General features: G+C 44.9%; 1 pseudogene; it reads left to right on the top strand.

Moving 5' to 3' along the window:
* The first annotated feature begins 20,569 nt into the window (after positions 1 to 20,569).
* LOC119467270 overlaps positions 20,570 to 21,382 on the top strand; it is a 10,259-nt pseudogene continuing 9,446 nt past the window's right edge.

A 21,382-nucleotide genomic window follows, 5' to 3' on the forward strand; every position in this document is an offset into this window, starting at 1 on the left:
CACTGGCTCATTTTTTTCTGCAAACATGCACTGAGCATCTGTTATTTGGAACATTCTGGCTTAGTAGTAGAGATGCAAAGGTAAGCCAGTCCCACCCCTTCACCACAGGAAGGTGAAGTCTGGGAGCTACAGTCATAAAATTAAGGTGGTGAGGTGTCCTCTAAGGACTAGAGGAAAATAAAACATGGGTGAGGGTTTGGGGCTCTAGATCACAGCAGTGGAGTGTGTATGCCCTGAGCCAGGGCCTTTGGGGCTTTGGGAAACTGCAGTTTCTTCTAGGGGAGCTAACTGTAATGAAGCTGGACGGTGCCAGAGCCAGATTCTCAGAAGAAGAGAGAAAGGCCTGGAATGGAGAACTGCTCAGCAGTTTCTTTTGGATGGTGGATGAACAGAGAAGAGCTTCCACCTGGGGCAGGAATAGAAGGAAATTGTCCTGCGCCCTTGTCTCGGTGCGGCTGAACACGGTGCAGGGGCTAGGCGATGGGTACCTGTCATCTGCCAAGGGTTTCCTGCGGGATAAGCGTGAATCTCCCAGGAAGGGAAGCCCAGAAGTCATTGGTGGTTTTCTGCCTGTCTTGGAGACCCAGAGTTGATCCTATTTAAACGGCATTCTAATCAAGTTATCTCAAGTGGGATTTGACCAATTGTAAGGAAAGGCCAGATTTTGAGCATTAAAAAAATGAGTGAAAACAGTGTCTTGGATCAAAAAGCAGCTGGGAGAGAGGCAAGGAGTTGATCCTTGATTCAAATTCTAGGAGCTCTGAGCTGCATCCGGCTGCACAAGACTCCGGCACACCCAAATTTTGAAGTACATTCTCTAAGAGGAAGTACTTACTTTTATTGAGGAAACTTCCTGTTTGGGCTAATTATCCCATGTCCTGTGGAGCTGCCTATTCTCTGATAAGTCTTGGAGAACAACAACATTAACGAAATCCCAGAGTGCTAGGGTCTGGGGTCAAACAATATTAGATATAACAGCCCTCTGCCATTCCTTAAACTTCTAATTCAACGCCAGGCCCCGAGTCAGGGGTTTCACATACATTGAACACACTCCAGCAGTCCTAGTGGAAGGGCCTCATCACACCTGCTTCACAGATGAAGAACCCGACGCTCACGGCCCTTCTGTACTTCCCAGCATCGCGTGGCTGGTAAGGAACAGAGCTGCAACTAGATCCCTGATCTGAATTTCTCTGGAGCCCATGCTGTTCCCACTCCCCTGAGCCTGAGGCTGACCTCCTCACTGGTACTTTATCTCTCTTCTCAGCAATGCATCATGTCTCTCAAGTGACAGAAAGAAGGACCCTGAGGCCAAGGTACTAAATGCAGGCCTAAAGAAGGTGACAATGAGCATCAAATACCATTTGGGGATGGCATGTGGCAGGTCCCCTGGGAACTGTCTGCTGGGTGCTGCCCATTGAGCACCTACTATGGAACAGGTTGTAGGGGCGCCTACAAATGCCCAGCCACATCTTTTTTCTTCTCTTTCTTGGGCCTAAGGGACAAATACATAATCAGCATTTCTGTCTGGCACCAGCACATTCCCGTGTCACGCTGCCCTTCCTCCGGTCACTATCATGTTTCTTCCCTTCTGACTCTGAGACCTGACCTACCGCTTGCTCTTCACTGTTGCCTTCCCTGGAAGCTGGGCAGACCCAGCTGCCCTCCATGCAACACGGAACATCCCTAGTCCTTGAAGTAGTCCCCTGGTTCTGGCATGGCTCACCCTGGGTCCACTCCCACAGCCACAGCCATTCTGGATGGTGACTTTAGACACTTGGTCCTCCCTCCCTTGGGGACTTCTACTCTGTGTATTCCCAGTGGGCTATGAGAAGAGTCCAATTTGGCCTGTAATCTCCTGGTTGGGTTACAGCTCTGAAGGTGGAGAGAGTGTTTTTGCAGCCAGTTGCATATTTGCAGTAGTATTTTATTAAGTTTCTTACCTGAAGCTGGGAACTGAGCACGCTCACGGATGGTGCTCAGAAATTCCCCTCCTAAGAGGTACAAGAGGAGCAGCCATTTCACGAAGCTGAATTCTTACAAACCCTGGGCTCCTCCCAGGAGATGAAAAATGGTTCCGTGGTGAACATGCCAGCTGGAGTTTCCAACGAATAATTAACCAGCCTCCCACCGCCTCCTGTCTGGCATCTGTCCCGAGGAACATACCGGCTTTCAGCCGGACTAGCGGCACCTATACAGGTGTTCAGGTAAGAACGGTCATGTGGAGGGTAGCAGAGATGATGGGTAAAAGTCTGCCCCGGCATCAGATGGAAGGAGGAAATCCTCAGCTTCCTGAGAGGATAGAAGGTGTTGCAAAGGGAAGTGCAGAAAATGCTGTGGAGTGAAGAAGGTGAACTCTCCCTGCTGACCTTACAGGATCCTCTTCAAGTTAGATGGGTTAATACAGCGGCCCCCATCCTTCTTGGCACCAGGGACCAGTTTTGTGACAGACAATTTTTCCAGGAGCACGGCAGGGGTGGAGGGGGGGCATTGTTCCAGATGATTCAAGCACATTACATTTATTGCGCACTTTACTTCTATTATTGTTATTACATTAGCAGCATAATGTAGAATCAGTGGGAGCCCTGAGCTTGTTTTCCTGCAAACAGATGGTCCCATCTCGGGGTGGTGGGAGACAGTAACAGATCATCAAGCATTAGATTCTCATAAGGAGCCCGCAACCTAGATCCCTCACGGGCGAAGTTCACAGTAGGATTCCTGCCCCTCTGAGGAGCTAATGTCTCCTCTGATCTGACGGGAGGTGGAGTTCAGCTTCACTTGCTTGCCCAACCACTCACCTCCTGCTGTGCAGCCTAGTTCCCATCCATGGCCCCGGGGGTGGGGGGGGCGGGGTGTTGGGGACCCCTGAGCTAATACATTTGAAAGGATATGTAACATAGTAGACACGCTGAGCATTTCAAGGCAAATCTGGTCTCCTCAGAAACTTCTCTGAGAAATGAACATTGTTGTTGTCATAACAGTTTATAGTTTCCGCAAAATTTGCTCTACTTCTAGCTGTGTTCAAAGCTGTTGCTTCTCCAAAACCATGTTTTCTGGGGTTTGGTTTTGTTTCGTGGGACAGAGTCTCGCTCTGTTGCCCAGGCTGGAGTGCAGTAGCGGCAAGCTCACAGCTCACTGCAGTCCCCGCCCCCCAAGCTGGAGCGATTTTCATGCCTCAGCTTCCCGAGTAGCTGGTATCACAGGCATGCACTGTATGCCTGGCTGATTTTTGTATTTTGAGTAGAGACAGGGTTTCACCATCTTGGCCAGGCTGCTCTTGAACTCCTGGCCTCAATTGATCTGCCTCTCTCTGCCTCACAAAGTACTGGGATTACAGGCTTGAGCCACCACACCTGGCCCAAAGCCATGTGTTTTAAATTTCTCAGATTGACATCGGGGCTTTCAGTTTGTCTGATCTACTTAAATATCTAACATTTGATTCCATCAATGTTATTTATTGTTTTTCTGAAATTTCCAAAATTTCAATTTCATTATTTTTTCTCCTCTTGTCTATATTATCCCCATCCTTCTGCTCACCTGAGGTGTAATTTCCTTTTTCTTTTCCAGTTATTTAAGATCAGAATATACATATTTGAGTCTTTTATTACTTTCTAATATAAGCAGCTCAGTACATCAAACTTCCCCTAGGCACATTTTAGCTGAATGGCAGATATTTTAAAACATCACATTTCTATTTTTATTTATTTGAAAATATTTTTTAGCTTTGAGAATTTTTTCAACGTGGATTACCTTTAATTTGTTCCCTTCTTTTCTGGTTAGTTAAGGTAGAAGCTCAGATTATTTATGTGAGATCTCTGTTTTACTTTAATCTAAGTACTAAATGTTATAATTTTCTCTCTAAACACTGTTTTAGTTGCATCCCACAAATTGTGTTATATTGCTTTTCCAATTTAATTCAGTTCTATGAATTTCCTTGAGGCTACCTTTTTGATTCTTGAATTGTTGAAGATGGTGTTATTTAATTCCACAGGGTATGATAATTTCCTATTGCACTTATGTTGTTGTTCGATCTCTATTATGGGGCCAGAGAGGCCGAAGAACATACTCTTGATGATTTGGATTTTAGAAATCTGTTGTTTCAAAAAGAAAAAAAAGGGAGGGCACAGTGGCTCACACCTGTATTCCCAGCACTTTGGGAGGCCAAGGCAGAGAGGGCACTTGAGGTCAGGAGTTCCAGAGCAGCCTGACCAACATGGTGAAACCCGGACTCTACTAAAATTAAAAAAAAAAAAAAATTAGCCAGCCGGGCACAGTGGCTCCCCACTGTAATCCCAGCATTTTGGGAGGCCCAAGTGGGCGGATCACGGGGTCAGGAGATTGAGACCATCCTGGACAACATGGTGAAATCCTGTCTCTACTAACACACACACACACACACACACACACACTAGCTGGGCGTGGTGGGGCATGACTGTAGTCCCAGCTACTCAGGAGGCTGAGGCAGGAGAATCGCTTGAACCCAGGAGGCAGAGGTTGCAGTGAGCCGAGATCCCGCCACTGCACTCCAGCCTGGCAACAGAGCGAGACTCCATCTAAAAAAAAAAAAAAAAAAAAAAAAGTTAGCCAAGGATGGGGCACGCACCTGTAGTCCCAGCTACTCAGGAGGCTGAGGCAGGAGAATCGCTTGAACCCAGGAGGCAGAGGTTGCAGTGAGCCGAGATCCCGCCACTGCACTCCAGCCTGGGCAACAGAACGAGACTCCGCCTTAAGGAAAAACAGTGTTTATTTTATGGCCCAGGAGATAATCTAGCTTGGTGAGTTTTCCATGTGTGCTTGAAACAGGCATATTCAGATGTTGGAAATTAAAAACATCCATAGAACTGAATTAACTGGGAAAATCAATATATCAAAATTTGTGGATTGCAGCTAAACAGTGATAGGAGAGAAAATTATAACATTATGATCTACCCCTACCAGTTCAGTTCTCCAGTCCTTGGTAACTATGAAGATTTCTGCATGGGCACTTTAGGTTGAACCCAGGAATTTCTGCTCAATATAATGTGTTCTCTTGCTTACATTTGCTACTGTCAGTGGCTTTTCCCAAGCTCACAGGGTCCCTGTGGACTTCCTCTGATCCTCTAGCTAGAAGGTAGGTCTTTTGTTTCCTCACATTGCTGTGCATTTCCCTTTAAGGGGTCTGGCTAGGTGGCCAAGTGGTGAGAGCATAGACAGTAAAACGTAGTATGGATTTCTCTCACACTTGTTTTTCCTCCAGATTCTTTCAAGGTTTTTGTTCTCGTGGATTTTCTGCAATTTGAATATGATATGCACAGACATATACTTTTTAGTGTTTATCCTGTTTCCTGTTCTTTGAGCTTCCTGAATTTGCAGTTTCATGTCTGTCACTAATTGGGGGAATTCTCAGCCATTACCACTTCCAATATTTTCTTTGTTTCTTTCTCACCTTTTGATTATGGAATTTCAGTTATGCACAGTGAAGCCTTTTGTAACTGTCTCACACTTCTTGAATATTCTGTTCTGTCTTTTTCCTTCCCCTTTTCTCTCTTTGCATTTCAGTTTTGGATTTTCGATTGACATTTCTTCATGCTCACTGCTCGTTACCTCAGCCATGTCCTGCCAAAGGTATTCTTCATTTCTGTTACAGTGGGGGTTGTTTTATTTTTCCTAATAACACATTTTTACCATGATAAAACACATATCACATAAACCCTCTTAACCACGGTAAATGCACAGTTCAGGGGCATGAAATACATTCATACTCTTATTCAACCATCACCATGGCTCACCTGAAGAACTCTTTTCCTGTGACAAAAATGAAACACTATACCCATTAAACAATAACTCCCCATTTTCCCTCCTCTCATCTGGTAACTAGCTTTCTATTTCCCGTCTCTATGAACTGGACCACTCTACGTACCTTGCGTAAATGGTATCCTACAGCATTTGTCTTTCCACGCCTGACTTATTCACTTAGCATAATGTCCTCAGGTTCAGCCACACTGTACCTTATGCCAGAATTTCCTTCCTTTTGAATGCTGACTAATTTCCCATCGTATCTATATTGCGTTTTCCTAATCCAATTCTGTGTCAAGGGACACGTAGGCTGCTTTCACAGTTTAACTATCGTGAATATTGCTGCTGTAAATATGTGGGTCTGCAGATATCTCTTTGAGACTCTGCTTTCAATGATTCCAGTATATACTCAGAAGGGGAATTGCTGGGTAATATGGTAACTCTGTTTTGAATTTTGTGAGGAATCACAAACCGTTACCCGCAGCAATTTTGTAACATTTTCTATTCCAACCAACACAAAGATTCCAATAACACCACATCCTTGCCAACTTGCTATTTCCTGGTTCATTGTTGTTTTACTAACAGTAGCCATCCTAGTGAGTGGGAGGACTTGGCTCATTATGCCTTTAATTAGTATTTCCCTAATGATTAGCGATGCTGAGTATCTTTTCTCACGCCCACCAGTCACTAGGAGAAATGTCTATTCGAATATTTTCCCTAGTTTTGAATTTTTGTTTGTTTTTGTCATGTTTCAGGGGTTCTCTATATGGCCTGGATATACATCTCTTATCAGATGTGTGGTTTACAAATATTTTCTCCCAGTCCTTGGGTTGCATTTTGACTCTGTTCATAGTGTTTTTTGGATGCATAAAAGTTCTTAATTTTCATGAAGTCTAATTTGTCTGTTTCCTTTCATTGCCTGTTTACAGTGTTTTAGATTTTTAGTGTTTTCTTGTGATTCTTCTTTAAAAGTTTCCGTCTCCCTGCTTATATTACCCACCTGTTCTTGCATGTTGTTCACTTTTTCCATTAGAGCCCTTAGCCTATTCATCACAGTTGTATTAATTCTCAATCTGGTATTTCCAACATCTCTGCCGTACGTGAGTCTGTACCTGATACTTACTCTGTCTCCTCAAACTGTGATTTTTTTTCCCCTTCAGTATAGCCTAGTAACAATTTTGGTTGAAGCCCGCAGTAACGTACTGGGTAAATGGAATGGAGGAGAATGGGCCTTTGAGATGAGAGTTTATTTTCACCTGACTATGCGGTAGACCGCGTTTACTGTTTGCTGCAGCTATAGGTGTCAGAGGTTAAACTTTACTCAGGTGTCCTTGTTTTGTTCTTCGCTCCTGTCTTGGATTTCCCTAGAGACTTTCTCTTCTTCTATTTTGTTTGTTTCTTTTAGACACGGTGTCACTCTATGTTGCCTAGGCTGGTCTAAAAACCCCTGGCCTCAAGTCACCCTCCCGCCTTGTCAACGGAAAATGCTGTGATTACAGGTGGGAGCCATTGTGCCTGGCATGAGACTCTTCTTAAATGAAGTTAGAGATGTGCAGTTGTTTCAGCGCTGTTCCCCTGCTGTTACACAGGAGCCTACTAACATCGTGGTAAGGTGTGGGGGAGAGGAAGTGTTCTACACTCCTATGAGTAGGCCTCCGTCTTTTTCTTGGCCTCTGCCACTGTGCTATGAGCTGCACACGTGCTTTTCATTTGTTACTCGCCCAACTCTCCCCATACTTTTTGGTCGAAATTTCTTGTCAGAGAGCAGAAATCACCTATTTGAGGTTCTTAGGTGCCTGCCCAGCTGTGGTTGATGCTGAAACCACAGGTTACATATTCAGGACTGGGGCTGGTGTGGAGGCAGGTCCAGCAGGATTGAAAGATTTTTTTCCCTCATTACCCATGTCCTCTACGGGCCTGGACCATAAAGAGAGACCTTCATACATTACGCTTTTCCTATCCCCATGTGCAATTCTCAAATTTAGGCTGCCTTTGAGTCCACGCTTGGAGATCCAAGAGGGAAAAATAGCACAGGAATTTCACCACCATATTGACCTTACTTCACCTCCTGGCTTCTTTGCCCAATGCTCCTTTTCTGAACCATGCACCCTTTTGGACAAGGTGTCTGTACAGGAAGTTAGCAGTAGGAACTGACACAGCAGGGCGAACCTGAGCTGCATGTAGATGTCACTTATGCGGTTAGGGGTCCTGGACTGAACCAGTTAACACAAACCCCATTCCTCATAGAGGTGTACCTTAGACAGCCACATGGTTTCCCTCTTAAATTTCACTATTAACTTTTTCTTTACACTTGGCCAATTCAATCAGTTGGAGCATCAATTCAGGCAGAGCGCAGCTCTCGACAGGAAGTTGGAGCTGACCTGAAAGCCATCCAAGGCTGAGGCAGTGTCATGATAGGCAGGACACACATGGGACTTACAACCCCAAGGGCACATGTGGTCCCCCTGCAAACGCAGTCTGTACCATAATTTGGGCACCCCAAGATGGCAGAATTGAGACAGGAAGCACAGAAAATCAAGGCCTCACCGGCACCTCCTGCCAGCCTACGGGGTTGTCCAGTACAGGACACAGAATCCAGTTCAGTCTGTGGTTTCCCGTGCAGACAATTTGGCCTTTCCGTGCCTGGTAGGGAGGACATCTGAGGGTGTTCCGTGGGGAACATGGAGGAGCTGGGGCCTCTCCTTCTGTCCCCTAGTCAGCGAGGTCTGATGTTGTCGTGGACGCAGCCATCAGTTTGGAGTCACAGAAATTGCAGCGGCTTGCAAAAGCAGCATGGGGCAGTTTTCCCTTAGCAAGAGGAGAAAGCTTCCAGGAACAGTTCTGCAACACCAAGATCACAATGCCCTGCTCACACCTCCCCAGATGTTGTGTTTTTCCTCCATCCTTACACAATCAGCATGGCCCACTCAACGATAAAAGCTTTACATTGCTTCAATCATCCCCTACCCTCACCCAGGTCTTCTCACCTGGCAGGGCTGTAGGTCACAGGGACAAAAAACATTTTCACAGAAAAGCACTGTCATAAAACAAGGTGTGAAGAGAAAGACCCATCATGCTTAGGAAGCAGTCAGGAAAAAATCCTGTGTATCCAAAAGATTCCAAAATGAGTTTGCATACCCCTTTTCATCCTGCTCATTTATGCAGTGAACCGTGTAGAACAACAACAATCATAAAAAGAATCCATCCCTTCCTGGGCTCAGCTGCATTTGATCATCCCACTGCCTGGCGTGTGGAGCAAGAGGAAGGAGAGGAAGTAGAGTCAGGCTGTCTGTCCACTATCAAAAACTGCAACTGTTGTGGGTCCTGGGACACAAGTCACTGGCAGTGGACATGCTAGAGAGAAGATCTGAGACTCATCTGTCACGAGTGGGTGGAGAGATCACAGTCTGTGTGGGGTGCCATCCCACAACATGCAGCTTTCGGCAGACATCTCACCAGTTAGAAGTGCAACCCGTCTGCATCAGAAATACAGTGCCCATCTGTTCACAATAGCAAAGACTTGGAACCAACCCAAATGCCCATCAATGATAGGCTGGATAAAGAAAATCTGGTACATATACACCATGGAACACTATGCAGCCATGAAAAAGGATGAGTTCACGTCCTTTGCAGGGACGTGGATGAATCTGGAAAGCATCATCCTCAGCAAACTGACGCAAGAACAGAAAACCAAACACTGCATGTTCTCACTCATAAGTGGGTGTTGAACAATGAGAACACATGGACACAGGGAGGGGAAGATCACACACCAGGGCTTGGGGGGGTGGGGGGCCAGGGGAGGAATAGCAGGGGGTGGGGGGATTGGGGAGTGATAGCACTAGGAGAAATACCTAATGTAGATGACGGGGTGATGGATGCAGCAAACCACTACCATGGCACGTGTATACCTATGTAACAAACCTGCATGATCTGCACATGTACCCCAGGACTTAAAGTAAAATAAATAAATGTTAAAAACAACAACAACAACAACAACAACAACAACAAAACAAAAGAGAAATGCAGTGCCCGTGAGCAGCTTCACTCCCATTGGCCCCACCGGAGAACAAGCCGTTCATCATGGGTATCTGCGAGAGATATGGAAGGTCCAGGGCTGCATCCGAGCTGTGTGGTGACAGTTTCGAGCCCCACTATCAGGTGCTTAAACCCACCAGGGTCCCAGGGTCAAAGATGCCTTTGTTGCCTTGAGCTACGCCTGCTTTCTGCTTGGCACAGCTTGTGGTGAGTCTGAAACAGCCCAGAGCAGATACTTTTGGGTTTTAGCTTAGAGTCAAGGCCAGCCTATTGAGATTTGTGAATTTGCAATTCCAGGACAGTGAGTGGGGGAACGAGGCTGTTCTGTAGCAGCAGGACAGCCAGCATGCTGCAAGGCCAGACAACAGTGAGGCAGAGAGATGCCTGCCTTGTATGCTTTCCTATGGTCTTTAGGCCTTGTCAATCTTACAGTCCAAACATGCACCTCAAATCATGCATCTTAGCTCCGACAGTCATCAGCCTTTAAGTGTCAGACATCCCAGTTCAGAAGAGCTCATTTCACACTGTATGGGACCGGGGGGCTGAACAAGGAAAGTGATAGGACCACCAGAGGCAATACCATACAAGCAGCTTTATTGCGTGGTGCTTGGACAGAGAATGCAGGGAGGGGACAGATTGTCCAGAGTCTATGTTTCTGGGGGTCACCATCAGAAGGAGAGGAAGGCAGGAGAACTGACGGGGCAGATGGGAATTGGGGAAGAACCTTACGAGTATAGGTGATGTTGCTCAGCAGCTAGGCAAAGTGGCTTGGGAGTCTCGTAACCATAAGGTTCTATCTTATCTATGACTAGCAGATGTTAGGTGAGGACTAGCAGGATATGGAAGCCAGGAACGCTCTGCATGCCTAACAATCTGCTTGGCAGTGCCATGTTTCAAACAATCAAATATGTGAAAACTTCAGTTCTGTGCTGATGGGCTTCTGAGCCAACAGGTCTCAGTCTTGTGAAGAAAAACAGTAGAGAAACATCAGCAGTGCTGCACGACAGCTGAGATGCAGCTGCAAGGCCCTTTGCCAGCAACATCCCATGTCTAAACGACAAACAAGGCCCTCCTCCAGCCTAGGGGCTACACACACAGGTCGTCTTGGTTCATTTACAGAACACAAGCTGAAAACTGTTTCTGAAATCTCAGAAGATGTATCTCCACCTGGAGACTGTCTCTCTTTTTCTATGTGGACTTCCTTTTTCCAGGGATCCCAAGGGGCAAGAATTTTCACCTTCAGAAACACTTTCTGTTTCCCATCCTTGAAAAACATAACCCAAACACACATGCGGAGTTAGACAGAAAGAGGGTGAAAGCAAATGCAAGCACTAGATGTAGATTGACTGAGAATCATTTTAACACTATAGTTCCCCAGAGTCAAGGTTTCCTACAAAAGGCTTTTAAGATTCCATGGAAAAGAAAACCAGTGGAAGTCACGAGCAGCCAGCTATCCCTGTCTCCAGCAAGGGAGGAAAGCTGCCTGTTAAGCACAACTAGCACAGCCTCCTTTAGAAAGGCTCATTCACTCAGGGGCCTGTGTGAAACCCCATTCATGGGAGGCCACTGCTGTGGACTAGCCTCCTGCCCTAAGCCCCAGGTGACCGCACCTGGCCAAAATGGGGTCACTTGTGCTGAGTGCCGTATATTCGTCCTGAACTTTCCAATGGTCTAATTTAAAAAATAAAAAATAAAAAAACTGAATCTTCCGGTTAACCTGATTCAGAGTATTTATTAAGGAAGGCCCCTCTGCTCTAATCTTGGAAAGGAATTTCCAAATGCTGAATCTGTTTTCTTCTCCTTTTTTTTTTTTTTTTTTTTTTTTTTTTTTTTTTTTTTTTTTTTTTTTTTTTTTTTTTTTTTCTTTAGCACTGTTCTGCCTACAAAGTGAACCTCCTCTGCTTGGTTCATTGCAACACTTGTTTTATTTTATAGAGTGTAGTGTTGCTCAAGTCTAGCATCGCAAATAAAAGCCAGTTGGATCTTTAAATCGTGTTTGCTGTCATTAATCTTTCTGGCAGTTTCTAGTGGTTTGGGGGGACCCAAAAGACACTGCTGGTGACTCTGGAGACCCCTTGAAAAATGCAGGTAGAGGTGCCGCTGACCCCTTTTTGAGGCCCCTCCCACCCTCACAGAGCCTCAGGTGTCATAAGTTCCTCTCGGGTCACATTTTGGCATTGAGAGTCGTGATACTTTTGGCTCTTGATTCCAGGATTCATTTGTCCTGTGAGAGAGAACATGACCTTCTGGGGGTTTGTGGGGGCTGACAAGTCACTGACAAGACCTGCAGTTTTAAAGGTAACTGATGGAAGGAGCAGTTTATCACATGCAGTGTGTGATTCTGGCTTTTGGGAATTTGCAGGGATTTGGGTTCTCCAGTTTCTTTTTCTTGTATGCTTAGCTAGGAGAGATTTATTGGCTACATTACTCAAGGGAACCTCAGGGCCATGGCCATGACTGACTGGTAGGCACAGTTTAAGCACTTAGGAGCGATTAGAACACCCACCACCTGAAAATACGACGTCTGTGTTAGGATCAGGTGGTCATGAAACAAATAAGTTTAATACCATGTCACCGCGAGCCTCAAGACAGCATCCGTGCAGCAAGGCTCACTGGAAAGCAATCCAGGATCCAATCCCATGGCATTTCCTTCTTCGACCTGGATCTCAGCTCTGAGAGGCCCAAGAGTCAACATAAAAATGGGATCTTTACTGTCCAGACGACTGCGTACACCTTGTGACTACACCTGCTTTCTATATGTGTAAGTATTATGCAGCAGAATCGGCAAACCCTTTCAAAAAGGTGCAATACTAATAAGGATAATCTAGACTTACAATGGTCATCGTGTGAAACATTCCAGATGAACAATGCTGTTCATCCCCAAAATGTGCTTAAAAATTAGGCCCCCTGAAATAGGCCCCCACACGGATGCCTATTCATGAGCACACATTTCTAAAAAGTTTTTTTGTTTGTTTGTTTTTAAAAAAAAAAAAAAAACCTGCCTCTCAGAGACAATTTGTGTGTGTTCCAGATTTTATGGCAATATTTTATTTTGCCGTAAAATCCATTAATCAACTTATCCTTTGCATTAGTTCAATCACAATCTGCTCTCTTTGTAACAGGACACAATTGGGAATACTAGTTACACTATCCGGGTTGTCCCTGAGCTACCATATTTGAGAACGTCTGTAGAATGCATGGCTTTAAGTGTTCCCAGACTTATAGTGAGTGAGAACAAAATGTCACTTCCTGGAAAGCCCAGGAAGCTCAAAATATTTGGGGGACCCCAAGAAGAGAGAAATTCACCCAGATCTATAGGTGCATCAGACAAAGTCGGATGTCTACCTTGTTTTGGCTTCCTAGCATAGAGAGGCTTTGAAAACTGACATCTGATACTCCTTCCTAAAAGTTCCAACAAAGCAAACTTTAAAAGAGCCTATGTGACTAATGAATTCCTGCCGCACTTATGGAAGTAATCAGTCTGTGTTTAATGAGACTAAACTTATTTTGTTATCAAAATAGTCTTATTCTAGTTATCTTTGATAGAAAAGGAGATGATGGAAGAGAGGAAATATAAGTTTCAGGAAAAAAAACATGGTATACTTGTTATTAGCTTGTAGCTCTGCTCGTCGTTTTCAAGTCTAATTGCAGGCCACACGTCACTCTAAATTGCTCTAGTTTTCTGCGTTATCTGGCTCCTAGTCTCATACTAACAGGAACTGCTCAGTTCCTCTGCAAGCTGGAGCTCGGCATCTCACATAAATGTCAAGAAACAACCCTTCTGCCTGATGCGCCAGCCACTCAGAGTTCACCACCAGGCCTGAAGCCATAACCAGAGACTCTCAAGCTACAAGCCAGAATGAGAGCTCGATGACATCATCCTGGGGGACAGCTTTTCTGAAGACACCGAAGCAAGACTCCCTTTGACGATGACATCCTTATCCTTCCTAATTTTTCCTTGTTAATGCCTACCTGTTTCACTTGGCAAGATAATACCCGTATGCTTGACCTTTGAACAAGGTGGGGGCTACAGGGACCGACTCCCAATGCAGTCAGAAATCTGTGTCTAAACTTTGACTCCCCAGAAAGGTGACTACTATTAGCCTACTGTTGACTGGAATTCTTATGGATGAACACATATTTTGTCTTTTAAGCGTATTATATACTGTATTTGCACAATAAAGAAAGCTAGAGGTAAGAAAGGGTTATTAAGAAAATCATACGGAGGAGAATATATATTATTCACCGTTAACTAATTAGAAGTGGATAATGATAAAAATCTTCATCCTCATCAACTTCGCATTGAGTAGGCTGAGGAGGAGGAGGAAGAGGAGGGCTTGTTCTTGCTGTCTCAGGGACAGCAGAGGCAGAAGAAAATCTATGCCTAAGTGGACCCACGCAGTTCAGACCTGTGTTGTTCCAGGGTGACAAGTAGTTAGAATTTTGCAATGAATAGCTTCATAGAACATTGGATATCCCATGCCAAACCCATATCTTTACGTGACCCAAGACGGTCTTTAATCCACCCAGTGGCTCAATCTAGAAACGTCCTTGATGCAAATGCTTGTCTGAAGTTTGCTAGTGATCCCTTTTATGATCAGACTTCAAGAGCCACTTGGTCCCACTCCGTGCCTCAATTTGGCCTGTGGTGGGGTACTAGGTCATAGAACTTCAACCTTCTAGCTCAACAGGGAGGACTCTGTGCAGCTGCTAACACTTTCTGTTGTATGTGGATGAATAAGACAAACAGGTTGGTTGGTTAGAATGGGTAGATTCCTTACCTGACTCATTCTTTGATCTGCTCAATTTCATTTGGTTTAGCTCACGGGAAGCCTGCCTAAGGGGCTGTTTTCAGAGCCCCCAGCCTCACTGAGCTTCTAGTACCAGAGTATCTGGTAAGGCTGACCTAACTAGAAATGGAGGGGAGCTGATGGTAGGTCGTTCCAGCATGTCTTTCACAGGGTAATTCTTGTGCCTGGCATGCAGCCTAATATCCAGTTGTCCAACCAGTGATCAGGTGCCCCCTCATGTGGGAAACTTGTTTACACTGGCAGATGTGCTTGTGGCTCTTGTCTGATTTGTGTCCAGCTTTTGCCTGCCTGTGACCATCATTCTGGCACTTGGGATTTGAAATTTCCCCCGCCCCCCAGCATCCCACATAAAGCCTGGCCTTGGTTAGCCATTTGATGTTCAGATGAAAGGCAAAAATTCAAATCACCATCACAACACAAAGTACATTCAAAGATTTGTTACTTACAGATCCTGGGCAGAGAGAGTTCAAAGAATTGGGAGGACAGTTCTCTATTCCCTGATCATATGAGGCAGGAATGAAGAGCCAAAGAATCAGACAGAGAGAGAGAGAGACAGAGAGAGAGAGAGAGAGAGAGAGAGAGAGAGAATCATAAATATGGAGAAATAGGTTATGGATCACTTAGGTTCACAGTCAAATGTCCGAATGGTCCTTTCAAAGAAAAGGATTTTGAGGGAAAAGTGGAGAGAGATGCCTCTAAATGTTTATCTCTGCCCAGAGGCTTGAGTCAGTTGAGTGTGGTGTTCTACTTCAACCTCCCAGTCAGCAACCTTAGCCCTGTCGTTCCCATTACAAGGACATGCTCCAAACTCTGGGTATTATACTCCTGACACTCATAAGAGTAGCCTCCCTGGTTCACTGCATCCTCTCAGAAAGGCTTATAGATCTCCCTGCAGCCATCTGCTGAATGCTATATGGTCTCTCTCCAGCTGGAATGATGAAAGCTCCAAGAAACACATGGTAACAAGGACACTGTAAACATAAGAATGCCATGTGAACTCCAGAAACCCAAAACTGATGGTGCCTGAGAGTAGCACTCATGCCCGACGATTTCGTCATGACCCAAAAGAAGGGAGATTGTGAAACAAAATTATTGGGCGGCCATTGTGTCAGCCTAGCTTCCTAAGCCCGGAAGACCATACAAACCAGAATTGGGACACTCATGGTAAGTGTCATGAAATCAAGCAACTTTCACAGGGGTCAGTTAAAAAATTTCGGAAGATGCCAATCAACATGACTCAGCATAATCAAGAGGTCCTCTCTGCTTTAACCCTAATTAGAAAGTAACTTGGAAATGAGCAATTTGCTCTTTGCCTGCTGTTTGTGCTTTCTTCAGCACTTTTCTGCTTAAAAAGGCAACCTCCTCTGCACAGATCATTAGAATGCCCACTGCAAATGAGTCAGGTTGCAGATCTGAAGGTCTGACCTTGTGGGCCTACTTCTGGTCCTCTACTTCCTCACTGTGGAACCGGGGTCATAGCTCAACCCCTCCACTGCAAAGGTTGGCTCATTACAGACATAGGTTCCTTCCTACCACCCACCCAAGGGAGACTTGCACACAGAAACATGACACACACCAGCAGAGCACTTAGCACAGCAACCGCCTGGCACCCAATTAGCCCTGAACCAAGCAGCATGAAGGGTAACTGGTGTGGCAGATGCCTGGGTGTGTGAAAAAGTGGGGTGCATTGGTTAACGAAGATGAAAGGAAGCCTTAGACAGTTGGGCATTTGGTGTCTATGCAGTCAACAGGTTCTGAGGCACGGTTTAGCATATAATCATGTCTTGGGGACATAATTCCTCTTCTGGCTGCTTTCTGGAAGGTAACATAAAAAAGGAAATTGGAACGATCATAGGTTCAAAAGAGATTTGCAGCTACTAAATAGCTAACCGCAAGCTGTTTCAAACCTTGAAAACGATTGTCTGGGCAAGATTGTGTGTCAAATAACCATGGAGAGTGTAACTTGTCTAAGCTGTGGCAGGAAGAATTTGCAATGTGTCTTCAGGCCTTCCTAGAAACATGCACCTGGGAGGCTGAGGACAAGCATAGTGGGGGCATCCACAGTGTCCAGGCAGAGGACTCGCCCATGCAGAGCTTCGAGTTGTGGGGTTGGATACAGGCAGGGTGAGCCTCGAGGATGTCTTGGAAGACTCCCCCAGGGCCGACTCCCACAGAACCACGGACTGATCCTGGGCCTGGTTCAGTAGCCCTGGCTGTCATCCCAGGCAGGGCTAGAACGAGGTATACCATGCCTGCAAAGGTCTGAGATGTGAGGTGTATTACTCATGACAGATTTTCAGGAGAAACAGCAAATAAACGCATTACCCAATGTGCATGTGGGTCATAAGACATATATATAGGTTTAGAAGTGTTGAAATATGTGGGGAAGTTACAACTTAGACACACAGTAACAAAAGCTACTTCTTATTGACCAGGTCATTTGGGCCAGGCATTTTACATGCAGGTAACATCAGGTGTAAACTCAAAACAATGCTCTTAATGTGAACAATTATATGCCCATTTTACAGATGAAGAATTGAGGCACAGAGAAGGTGCCTGAATGGCTCAGCTTCTAACCAGCAGCAGTCCCATTTCACGGAGCACTGCCCTCGCCCTGGCCTCAGCTGTGTCCCCCATGAACAAGGGAGAGCTGCTCTCATCAACAGTTACCCAGTGCCCGATGCCCCATGCCACATGGCTGAGGCCTGCAAGAAAACCAGTGAGAAACCGTCACTGGATGTGGCCCACCTGGCCTCTCTCTAACCCCATTAGGACACCGCCCTTTCTAAAATTCAGATGAGCACCGTGGTGGAGAGGTGGGGTTTAGGACAGAGTGAGTGAGGATGGAGAAGCTTCCACTCGTACATGGAAGGTGCAGGTCCGACCCTCCAGAGGCTGCACTCCTGTTCAGGGGTAGGCCCTGCACCCCTGCAAACCTGCCCTGACTCCTCCCCATCTCTCTCTGCTGACTGGGTGGCCCAATGTTCTCCTGTGGACCAACTCCAATAAGTCAAAAAGGGAAATAGATGAACAAATATTACTAAGGTTAGTAATTGCGTGCAGCCAGCTTCATTACTGCAGTCATATGAAATACTGTGACCAACAAGGTAAGTCACCCTAAGACATCTATCAAAAACCTTGACGGATCACCACTGCATAAAGTTTCACCCAAGGAGCCACGATCATGAGAATTTTTTCTTTCACAAATGAAGATTTTAAAAAGGATGTCTCTTCATTTATTGGGCAACTGTCAACGTTTATACAGATGTGCACAGTGCTTGCAAACACAGTGAACAATATGATAATGTATGCTTGTGGAATCAAATTTGACAAAAAATTTATAAAACAAATTAGGACCCTCTAAAAGTCTCCACATGATTTATGCCTCCAGTATTGGAAATTATGCAAACAAAGGAATAGCACAGCGAGTGGTTAAAAATAATGCTGACAGGGACGGGCACAGTGGCTCACGCCTGTAATCCCAGCACTTTCAGAGGCTGAGGCAGGCGGACCACCTGAGGTCAAGAGTTCACGACCAGCCTGACCAACATAGAGAAACCCTGTCTTTACCAAAAATACAAAAATTAGCCCGGCGTGGTGGCATGCACCAGCAATTCCAGCTACCCAGGAGGCTGAGGCAGGAGAATTGCTGTTACCCGGGGTTTCAGAGGCTGCAGTGACCCAAGACCATGCCACTGCACTCCAGCCTGGGCGACAGAGCAAGACTCCCCCTCAAAAATAAATACGTTAATAAATAATGCTGACACTTTAACATAGTAAAAAAACAAAAACAGGAAAAGAAAAAGAAACTGGAAAACTCTATCTAAGAAAAGAGGCACTATGGGTATAGATATGGACAATTGCATGGACGTAGTCCTTAAGAGCTGGCTGAATTTCACAGTCGTTAACTATATGCTGAAGTTTTGCATCACGATATGTACCTGCTTTTTTGCTTTTAGGACCTGCGTATCCTCAAAGACTATCTCACATTCATTTCCTACATGGCACTGCTCTTTAAGAAATCCTATGGCACACTGAATGAGCATTCCTTATTAACCTTTCCTATTTTCTGCTTAGGGATAATAATCTTTTCCAAATTAGATGTCAGACATGATGACATTATGGGCTTTCAGCATTTGGCATTACTGCCTACAGGCTTGGGTCTTTTCAGATTCTGATCCAAACCCACTAGGTTTGTGCACTGCATTTATTTGTGTCTCTTAATCCTGTCTCCCTCTGCTTAATGAGTGCACAGGTTGTTAATGTAGAGCTTCTTTAATTTTCACCCAGGAATATCCTTGGGGAGCCCATCAGCTACACAAAAAAGGAAAAAAAAAATCTGCCATGAGAATTTCTCCCCATTTCCCTCCTAGTCCCTATCTCCCAAGGTAACCACTATCCTGACTTTAGTGCCATAGAGCAGTATTCCCTGTTTTGATCTCTGTCTAAATGGGATTATGAAGCTAATATTCTCAGCATTGGCTACATTGTCTCAACATTAGGTTTGTGATCTTCTTACATGTTGTGGATGTAGCAATAGCTTTTTCATGCTCAGGGCTATATAGTATTCCTTTGTATGACCCCCAATGTATTTACCCATGCTAGTGGTGATGAACATGGGAGATGTTTCTAGCATGCTACTAAGGGCATTCTTAGACAAATCTTTTGTTCAATGAAGGTATGCCTTTCCACTAGTACAAACCTCAGAGAGGACATTCTGAGGGGCTTAAGGCCTATGGGTGTTCAGCATTAGTTCGTACTTTTGGGTCTCTTTTAGTCTCTCACAGACCTGTTGCCCACAATGCCCTCCTGCATCCCACCGTCCTTTTCCATTGTATGGACTCGTAGCAGACTGATCAGTGGACCTACAGCATGTCTCAATGCTATTCATTTGTCTGTCTCCTGCCTCTTTGTGTCATTTAAATGTTGCTCCTTCCCATGGATTCTGATTATCGGGCCTTAGGCTCATATCTAGGTTTGACGCAGGTCTCGCTAGGTTTGACATTCTGATAAAAGGACGTCATCCTTGGTTCCCCGTCTCCTACTGCATCCTAGCATGAGGCACATGATTTCTGGTTGTTTCACTCATGATCTTACTCACACTGGCAGGTGGGTTCAGGTGATGACAGCCTCATTCCTCACTTGTAGGATGCCTCACTGACCTTGAACCAAAGCATTTCAAGCACCCTACAACAAATCTCTCACTGTAAATTGCAGATATTGAGTTTTGTTTTGTCTTGTCTTGATTTTTTACTAAAATGCAGCCTTCACTGTCCTCAGCTGCAGTTTTTCAGTGAGGAAGAACTCTCCCTCAACAACTGTAGCTATTTTGTCATCTTGAAATTCTCAGGAAGCACAGAATAAAAGTTTAATGCTTTCCACTGGATTGCCAGTACTCACAGAGTAAGGAGTGGTTGCACTTCTTACTTCTAATGACATCCAAGTGTCGTTTCAAAATAAACTTTTAGATTTCAAAACAGTTTTAGATTTACAGAATGATTGCAAACCTCATATGGAGAGTTTCCATGCACCTCACACCCAGTTTCCCTATTATTAACATCTTACGTTAGCCTCTATATTTGTCTCCATTAATGAACCAGTATTGATACGTTGTTATTAAGTCCATGCTTTATTCAAATGTCCTCACTTACAGTGAATTTTCTTGGCTGTTTCAAGATCCCATCTAGGATACTTCATGACATTTGGTATTCACGTGTCCTTACTGTGGTCTGTGGTGTGACAGTTGCTGAGGTTTTTCTTGTTTTTGATGACCTTAACACCACTGAGGAGTATTGTTTAGGTCTTCTGCATAAAGTCCATGCAGTAGGATTTGTCTTATATTTTTCTCACGATTAGCATTGGAGGTATGAGCCCTCAGATGTAAAACCCCATTCTCATTACATCATATCGAAGGAAATTACTAGAAATGTGACTTGTCTCTCGGTCCCATATTGAACTCGAGTTGGAAGAGGCGAGTCCGGTCTCAGAATGGAGGGCCATGATCCAAAGGAACCAGAGCAGTTGAGAAAACTCTTTATTGGTGGTCTGAGCTTTGAAACTACAGATGATAGTTTTAAGAGAACGTTTTGAGAAATGGGGCACACTTACAGTTTGTGTGGTAATGAGAGATCCCCAAACCAAATGTTCCAGGGACATTGGTTTTGTGACTTACTCTTGTGTTGAAGAGGTGGATGCAGCAATGTGTGCTCGACCACACAAGGTTGATGGGTGTGTAGTGGAACCAAAGAGAGCTGTTTCTAGAGAGGATGCTGTAAAGCCTGGTGCCCATCTAACAGTGAAGACAATTTTTGTTGGTGGTATTAAAGAAGATACGGAAGAGTATAATTTGAGAGACTACTTTGAAAAGTATGGCAAGATTGAAACCATAGAAGTTATGGAAGATAGGCAGAGTGGAAAAAAGAGAGCATTTGCTTTTTTAACTTTCGATGGTCATGATACAGTTGATAAAATTGTTCAGAAATACCATACTATTAATGGGCATAATTGTGAAGTGACAAAGATCCTTTCTAAACAAGAGATGCAGTCTGCTGGATCACAGAGAGGTCGTGGAGGTGGATCTGGCAATTTTATGGGTCGCGGAGGAAACTTTGGAGGTGGTGGAGGTAATTTTGGCCATGGTGGAAACTTTGGTGGAAGAGGAGGTTATGATGGTGGAGGTGGTGGCAGCAGAGGTAGTTATGGAGGAGGTGATGGTGGATATAATGGATTTGGTGATGGTGGCAACTATGGCGGTGGTCCTGGTT

The sequence above is a fragment of the Cebus imitator genome, unplaced genomic scaffold (genome assembly GCF_001604975.1).
Source record: "Cebus imitator isolate Cc_AM_T3 unplaced genomic scaffold, Cebus_imitator-1.0 Scaffold273, whole genome shotgun sequence".
In the NCBI taxonomy this organism is placed as follows: Eukaryota; Metazoa; Chordata; class Mammalia; order Primates; family Cebidae; genus Cebus; species Cebus imitator.